Consider the following 8,886-nt stretch of genomic DNA (forward strand, 5'->3'; position numbering starts at 1 on the left):
ATTCATGCTTTTTTAAAGTTGCAGAGTTACCCGCCTAACAAATGACAGTTCACTAACTTACTGTGGTAAAAGCCATAGAGCAGATTAGTTAATACCATTATACAATTTTACACTTTATTGTTAATGATTTTAATTCTTTGAACTTTGGTATAAATGTGACTAATGGGGATTTCTATGATGTTTAGCTCTGTAGAACTGAAGAGGCAAAACCGTTCAACACAGCAAAGCCAGTGTTAGTTTTCTCTGCATCTGTCCCTCTGTGGAAAGTCATGAGGTAATGTGGAACTAGAAATATAAAGAGGAAGAGAATGGCGCCTAATGGAAGCAGCAAGAGATTTGGTACAGTAGCGTTTTCTTACATGTGCTCTCTATACTCTAACTGGAGGTAGAGTGCTAAATACCAGATAATGATGCGAATGCTGTTAAATTTGCTTTAATGCAAGATCAAAGTTAATGGTTTAGTTGTAACTAATATATTTAACCATAGATAATATATTCAGTGGTATTCAGACAAAACGTAATTGTGACCTTTCCTAGAAGTGTTTCAAGTAAATCCGAGTCATCGATTCAGTCATGTTTACCATTTTAATACAGCATATGCAGGAAAATGTTACTGCGTTTCTAGAGCATTGCACCAGATCTCCATCTGGTATCTCTAACTTTAGCCTTTTGAAGAAGTGTTTATACAAATAACGTACTTCTTTATATTCAGTATTTCTTTCTGTGAGCAGCTGAACCTTGCAGCAGTTTTAACCTCTTAAACATTATACCCGTTTTACACATAGTGGTAATGTAGTGGCCAGATTCATTATGTCCATCTCATGAGAGCTCTGGGTGGTTGAGGTTGTATTGAGATTGTATCTGGGACCTGCTCGGCTGCCTTTGGCAACGACTGGGCGCGAGGGTTGGAGGCGACGTGCCCGCGGTCCGCGCGCACCGAGGGCCGCCCCTCGCGGGTCTCCGGCATCGGCGCGCCCCGCCGCCTTGCGCGGCGGGCGGCAGGGGGCGCTGCCCGACAAGGCTGCGGGCGCGGGGCTCCGCGCGAGCTGCTCGCGCTGCCCGCGCCTCTCCTCCTCCTCCTCCTCTGGGGAGGAGCTGGCAGGGACGGAGCGTGTCTGCCGCGCCGCTGGGGCCGGGGTTACTTCGGCAGGCTAGGGTAGCGCTACGCGGTGTAAAAGCTGGCTTTCTCATACTAACTTGTCTTTTGCATCACTGGGCCCCAGCTTAAATCCAGTTTCTTGGCAGACAGGTTCATGTGCAAAGGGTCTTTCAGGAGCACTTGCTATATAAAGCAATATCTCTTGCAAAGTTTCAGACACTTCAGTTTTGTGAAATTCTGGTGCAACTTTTTTGACCACTTAGGAGAAACTAAGGCTTAGAATTAAGTAATTCACGGTCAAGAATTGTTCTCTTGTTTTTACTTCAAATGGAACTTGACTTTTTTCTTTCTTTCAGAAACACTTTTCACTTCCTTGTGTGAGATGCAAGTTCTTTTCATGACGTGGGTTCATAAGCTCTTCTTGAGCTAAGATCAGCAAAGAACAGCTGATATAAATAAATAAATACCCTTTTATGAGAGCTCAAGGTAAACCAAGTAGAAATCAATCACTTCCTTTCCTTTTTTTGGTGCTTAAGCAACTTGATTCTGGGAGGTCACAAAACGTACAATAGAGTATATTTAAATACTTAAAAGTATTATGTATTGTACCATGACAAATCTCTTGCATGCTGCAGAGTGTTTTAACGATCTCCTTTAAGAGAGTTCAATGTAGTATCTAGAAAAGGGGATACTTTGTGTCCATTTAATTTTCTTGAGTCCTATGTATATCTCCAAAGGATCCTATATACCATTTGGAAAACTGTCACCACATTTATAGAAGCAGATGTAGAGATACTAGGCTTTAGAAATTCTGGTTTGCAGCTTCTGGGTTGTAAAGGGATATGATCTTTTGTGTCTGAGCTTCCCCCTGCCTCCCCATTTTGTTTCCTTTTTGGGCAGTCTGTTATTCAATTGCCATGTCAAGCCCTGGAGGGCAAGAAGGGGTTTCCATTGGTCTGCCTAGTTGTTAAACTTTCCTCAGGAAGCAGCCCAGATGCCTTCTGTCTGTATGTGACAGGCTTCCCGCTTCACACTGAAGTCGGGTCTGACACCTCTCTTTTGGTCTCTGGCAGGAGGAGCAGGCTGCTGTCACTGCAAATAAGATGGCTGAGCGATCCTGCTCTGTTCATCTTTCTACAACAGAGAAAACTCCAGCTGGGGCTTTAGCTTTACTGTGCTCATGTGTGGCAGCTTTGGAATGAACTATGAAATCCATTTACAGCCCACTTAACAAACAGTGCTATTTGCATCTGGATAGCAAAGCAAGCTGTTTGCTGGAGTTCAAAGGCAGCTTTGCAAACATTAAATCTGATAGGTAAGGAAAATGGCAAAGGAAACTCTGATATGATTGCATAATTTCTGTCCCCTGCTTCCTTCATGTGCTTTGCATGCGTGTGGCTTCAGGGAAGGAATTAAACAGGAAGGATTATCTTCCCTAGGTTAGCTCTGACTTAACAGTTCTTGCTCAACAATACATTTCCTGGGTGGGTTATACCTTTGTTAGATTTATGTGCCTATAGTGCAGGTGCAGTAGTCAGAGTGCTCTCCTCTTACAGTCAGCGAAGAGAAATAAGCGCCTCCAGGGCCTAATTCAGCTGGCCAAAGGCAGGTATTGACTAGCTGTCCACTAATTGGAAAGTGAGTCTGAGATGACTTGTGCCACTGCAGGCAAGTGCTTGAACTGCTTTGTGCCTCTTTTTCCCCACAGCAAGTAGGGGTAACAGCTCTTCCTGAAAGAGGATGCGGTGATCATGGCTGCGAGTTGCTCAAGTGCCTGAGAAATGTCATCTAAATAGAGAGTACATAAGGTAAATAAATAAAGTAGAAAGCATGCTTGGGATGCGGGCACTGTGGAGAGAGGAGCACAAAACATCGTGTCTCAGAGATGGGCAGTATGCCGGTACTTGCTTTTTTCTCTGATTTAGGAGAAAGACAAAATCAGTGTTGGTGTTTTGAAAAGAAAAGGATTTTGAAGGTATGTTTTTATTTGAGGAAAAGCTATAAGGAGTTGATGGAGACAGAAATTTTGCCTCTACCCTCACTCTGGTCTCTAAGCTCTTCAGTGGGTTAGAAGCAGCTGCAGACTCCTGCCCTTGCCTGTGATTTCTGCTCCAAGTTACTAGTTCAAGCAATTCAAGCTTAATCCCTTATCAGGGGGAAGACGGGGCATTTTGTATGTACACGTGTGCACTGCATGTGATAACAGGACAGCCAAAACTAGTGCCCCGTCAACTGGAGAGTTTCCATTAGCTCATTAACAGTCATTAGGTGTTGAGATGAGATAAGCTGTCTCCATTGTAGACTTGTTACAGAGCAAAACCACCAGCTTTGTGTTTGCAGGAAAGAACTTCTGCTTCCTATGATATGATGTCTCCAAAGGAGTTATCTAAGCTGGAAACACACCATTTAGTGTGAGACCATGAGAGATGTATGAATGCATAGGTGTACATTGTTTGTGACAAGGGTTAAGGAGACATTTCAGTGTTGGGAACTACCCAACCTGAACTGTGGATGCTGACCTTGGCTTAGTCAGTCCAGCTATATCACACACTTAAAAAGAAAGGTGAGGCAGGAAGATGAAACATCTTAGCAAAGCAGCACAAGAAGTGCTTTTCCTCCTTTTCTGGAGGTATCGCCCCAAAACCTGGCTTCATCCCAGAAGAAAACCTTTGGCTGGGAGCTTTCAGTACAATGACTCTTTGTTTTGAAGTGCTTAATTTATGAAGACCCACAGCAACCCCCAGGTTTCAGGGACAGGCCATTCTGAAGAGCAGCTACCTGAGAAATGGAAGTATTTCTGGTAAGGAAGGTGCTTGCAGAACAGTCATTTGCAAGAAAATATTCAGGGTTGTGACAAGATGGGCTGTTAAAAAATGTCCTTGCTTACACAGGACGACAGATGGATCAAAAGCAGAAGCAGAGGATAGGTCAGCTTTCTCCTTCAGCAAATATTTCCCATGATGGTCCGCAGTTTAGATGCGAGCCTTTACAAATAGAGCTGTAAAGGACATATGAAAAGCTGTACATTGGAGCTCTGGTATAGAAGAGGGAAGTGGCAGGGTTTATATGATTATGCTCTGTGGACAAGCTACCAAATCTGTGGCTGAACTGGAGGTCTGCAGACAAGAGTCCATGGGTAATACTGACAGCATAATGACAGTCCCGCTTGAGTTGCCGCTGTTTGTTTGTGGAGGCAGGACAGGGGTCATCTTTTAGGGTTTATTAGATGAGGGCCACACTTCTGCTGTAAAAATGAGTAGCAACATTTTCACTCAGTCTTTAAAACATAAGATCATGTTTCTTGGTGGTCTATGCTGGCCAGTTCTGTAACTGAGGTGGATTTCTGCTTGAGAATGTTTCCCAATGTAATCTGATTTCCTTATCTGTCTCTCAATCTCTTTCTCCTTCAGGAGCAAAGAGAGACAAAACCCATGGATTTTATGTTAAAGTTGGACTCTGGCTTTGCTGCACTCCTCTTTCCATCTTGTTAGTTGGGCAAGGGAGGGAGCAGGCAAGTGGAGGTTATCGGTTTAAACGTGCCTGGTCTAGCAAAGGGCAAAAAATCTGGCAGTTTGAAATGGGAAATGAGTTGTGCTCTGAGGTGAGACTGTCCACAGGGAGCCAGCACTGGTGACGCAGAACTTGGTGCAGGCTCTCAGGGGTAGATAACTCCTCTCTCGGCTGCTCTAAGCCTATGCAAGAGGAGCACAGATGTTCACAGCTTGAATTTCTGTGTGAAGATGATTACCAATACTGGTCTTGGGACTGTTGTTGAGGGCTGTAAGGGTGGTAGCAAGTAAATTGATTCTTTCAAAGAGAGTAATGATCAAGTGTAATAGTGGGGCACAGTCATGGAAACTGGTATGGAGTAAACATAACTGTATTAATCTATGTAGTCCTTAAAGTAACACCTGGATTAATAGCTGTTCTTCAGTCACTGGCAGCAGTTACTGCAATAATGCTCTAGACTCTCCTTTATGTTTTCTGGTTTTTACAGATAGAGAGGTTGAATAGGGCTGGATTTAGAGATTAGTGATATGAAGATGACCATTGATACAGTTTGACAGCCCTTTCAGATACTCATTATGTCAAGAACTCTATTTGGTGGGTGGGATTCAGCTGTCAGGAATATGAAAACAGATTCGTTACTGAGGCTGCTGGAAAAGGATTTAGTTCCGATACTCTGTCTGGATCATTGCCTGACTGAAACACACCCCATGGCAGCTGGAGGTCCTCATCTGGGGCCTCCCTAATCTTGCCTTGGAAGAAAGATTCAAGGAAGTCAAGTGTGCTACTTACTCAGCAAGGAAATAAATTTTCCTCTTGTTCTGGAGGACTGAGAAGCCCTCTTCACAATATCTCTTAGAGAGTACAGACCTTGGCTCTACAGCTGTTGTGCAAGGAACATCAGCTAGCATTGCATTCCCATTCTGTTGTGGTCCAGGAAAGATATTCAGGGTTTCTCTGGGTTTTTTTAACAATTGATTTCAAGAACTTCAGAAGATCAATGAAAATCATAAAAAAATGTCAGAATTCTGTAAATTGTAAATAATGTATGCTAAAATAATGTTAAGCTCTTCTGCCAAATCTTTGAAATCCTTTACGTGATAAGCATATATTTGACAGGAAATCTACTAGATTTCCGAACAGCATAGGCAATTTCAGTTCAGTTTGACAGGAAGTAGTGGAACTCGGATATTGGGTAAATTCTAGTTAGATTATATCTGTTTTTTTTAATTAGGTGAGAAAGTTCCTGTGGTAAGGTAAGTCTTTATAAGATGCTGACTGAATATGTGATTATTTTGGATTCAGAAAGATTTAAGGTATACAAAAATTGAAAGAGCTAAAAGCTTTTGTGTATTTTTATTGAGTTCATATTAGTAGAAAAAACCAACAGATTTATTGCCTTTTGGCATGATAGTACTCAGAGATGGCTCAGGAAATCTAATGCAGAGAAAAAGATTGGATCCTAAGCTACTGAAGGATTTAGTTGACAGTTACAGAATGAAAATGCTCTCCTTGGCTTTAGTGTTTATGAAGATGGGTGAGGAAAACTCTTCAGAATGACTCAGAGTCTGCCATATGCGGGCTGCCTGCTCCAAGAAACCATCATTTTACTGGCATTGTTATGTATTTTTCATCTGTGCTAGGAATTAAATGGACACAATTTGGACCCAATTGGTTAGTTCTGTTGCACGCTATTAGGTCAGGCTGACGCCAATAAATACCTTAAATACCTTTTGATTCTTCCTCATCTTTGCTGAGCAGAGCCATTTTTGAGTGTATTCCATTCTAAAAGCCACAATCCTTTGGTCAGATGATCTTTAGGTCGAAGATATTTGTTAGTAATACCTAAATTGAGAGGTATTTTGAGAAGCACAAAAGCATTTAAGTACAACTAATACACTATTACTGATTATTCACAGAGCTCTTGATCCCATTTAGGGGACAGTAGGAGAAGGCAGGGTGAAATAAAAGCCATTTTGAAGAGTGCTGAAGTCAAAGCACTGCTTCTGGAAGTAGTCAGCCTGTTGCTCTGCTTCCCTTTTTTCAGCACAAGTAACCTCAATGCATCTTTGGATTTGCTTGTCTGGGCACATGCCCTGCTATCAAATGTCATGCAAGGTCTCAGAAATGCTTCTGGAGCCTAGAAAAACACAGAAATACGGAAATACAACTGTGTTGACAGATCAGCCTCCTGAAGACAGTTTAGCAAAGGCCCAGCCAGCCAATTTCTTATTAGCTAGCTGTTCTTCTAGCACATCACCTCTGGTGAGGAAAAGTGTAATCAGCAATAATCCAAGAAAACAGCTACAGCAGGCACCATGCTTAATGCTTTTGAGGCTTACTGCATTCAAAAAAATGTAAAGCGTTCCCAGACCATAAATGTGGTGGTCTGATAATTTGCTGATGAGTATTAGTATATTTATGTGAAGAAATATACGGTTATTAGAGTGAATCTGTGAGAGATGGCAGGAAAGAGATGGAAAAGAAGGAAGAAAGGAGCATCCTTTTTCAGTCAAATTCACTGGGAAACTCAGAGAAACAGAGCTGCAAAAAATTATATCTGACTCCCCATTTGCAATTGCTTGTCTTGAGCATGATGCCCATAGCAGTGACATCTCAGTGTATATAGTGAGAGATGAGGTGGACACAGCACAGGTAAGGGAGAAAGAGGGCTCAGTAACAATCTAAGCAAAAGTGTGGGGAGAAAGAGGGCCGGTGCACGAGAACTTGGAGCAGGAGGCAGGATTGTTCTGGTAGATAAACATTAGGAACTTGTATTATAACCCAAGAGTTCAACAGTAGTTTCAAAGCAATGGGGCCAGATTCTCCTTTGCTGTTATAGCAGTTTGAGTATATTGTGAGGCAGGTGGAAAGTATTACTTGGTAGCATCTTATGTTTTGAGTGAAAATAGTACAACAACAACAAAACCATCATCAGCTGCAGTTTACTGCAATGTACATGAAGGATTTTTTATTTTTAGAAACAGCCAATGCGTTACACATTATTCAGCACAGGCGAAGACTCTGACACTGCTAGCCAAAATGGTCAATGGGAAGATGATCTCAGAGGCTACAGGAGCAGCTGCCTTTAGCAAAGGAAATAAAGTACAGGTCCTTTCCATGAGACAGCTTCTTTTCCATAGAAATTCTAACATTATTGATGATGGACAGTGTCATTTGCTGGGTTCACAGAAGCATTGCTGGGATTATTGACTTATTAAGCAGGAGCTGCCAGATGGTTCATGACAGGTTTACTGAGTCCAACGAGCAGTTAGCCAGAGATGACACAGAACAAGGGCATTTCGTGTTTGGTATTTCATTCAAATATGGTGTTTGGAATTGGAGCCTGTTTTCCAAGGAGAGCTGTTGACCATTTTGGCTAGTGAGCTACTGATCCCATTGATAGAGCCTTCTGAACATTGCCCATGAGTAAAATTCAGTGTTGAGAAGTTCATTTTAAATTAATAAGAGATATATTACTAAAGCACATAAAAATATAGGAAAAAACAACACTTCAAGGACAACAGCGGAAACAAAGAACACCATCACTATAGCATCCCCATGCTGCTGGTTCCATATCACTCTGAGAAATTTCACACCAATATTTTAATGGGGACAGAGAAAAGCTCTTCTAGGATTTCTTTAAGAAATTTGATACTTGAGATGAAACCAAGACAACCTGTTCTGCAGTCTTGCATACCCAAATCCAGACAAAAACCCACACGAACAGTTCCACAGAGGTGTAGATCATAGGACTGAAGCAGCCCTGGATGGATTTTTTCCAAACTTTCAATAATGGCCTATTTATTTTTTTTTTTACCCACTGCTCTGTTTTGGTGTTAACAATAGAGTTGAACTGATAACAAGTTCTTTTGGAAACACAACCCTGTAAAAACAGGTCATTGCCAAACTGTTCCTAATGATGAAGCAGGAATTGGCTCAAACTATCTCATCCTCTCTTTTCAAACAGCTCATGTTCTTTCTATCAGCACCTATCACCACAAACACCAGTAGTTTGTCTCTTTCTAACTCCTAGCAATTTTCTACATTGGTAAGTGTCTGTCACCTTCTAATTAGGGCTGTTTCTGCCCAGTGTCCTTTTGAATCCTAAACGAAAATTAGGTGAAGCTTTATCAGTGACTTTTATGTGGAAGAAGTATTTAAAGAAGTCAGACGCCATGGCAAGGAAGCTAGTTTTTCTTATCATGCACAAGTTTTTTTTCCTACTAAACAACATTTTCGTTTGTTCAAAGCAGGATTTGTTTGTTTGTTTGTTTACA

At 41.7% G+C, this 8,886-nt stretch overlaps 1 protein-coding gene across 40 annotated transcripts in view; it reads left to right on the forward strand.

The window, feature by feature from the left end:
- The window catches only part of FBXO38 (F-box protein 38), a 43,664-nt gene that overhangs the window by 25,856 nt on the left and 8,922 nt on the right, over window positions 1–8,886 (forward strand). For 29 of the 40 annotated variants that reach the window (XM_087753578.1, XM_087753566.1, XM_087753568.1 and 26 more), the window contains 4 exons: window positions 186–339; window positions 1,456–1,585; window positions 2,173–2,414; window positions 2,808–2,907. The exons of 1 other annotated variant lie outside the window; for it this stretch is intronic. The gene's annotated coding sequence lies outside the window, so the exon portion shown is untranslated. Of the gene's footprint in view, window positions 1–185; window positions 340–1,455; window positions 1,586–2,172; window positions 2,415–2,807; window positions 2,908–8,576; window positions 8,658–8,886 lie in introns of all 40 variants that reach the window. 10 more of the 40 variants (XM_087753567.1, XM_087753605.1, XM_087753598.1 and 7 more) reach the window with 8 other exon arrangements.

The sequence above is a fragment of the Nipponia nippon genome, unplaced genomic scaffold, assembly GCF_047370975.1.
Source record: "Nipponia nippon isolate SJK-2023a ecotype South Korea unplaced genomic scaffold, ASM4737097v1 scaffold_17, whole genome shotgun sequence".
NCBI classification, from domain to species: Eukaryota; Metazoa; Chordata; class Aves; order Pelecaniformes; family Threskiornithidae; genus Nipponia; species Nipponia nippon.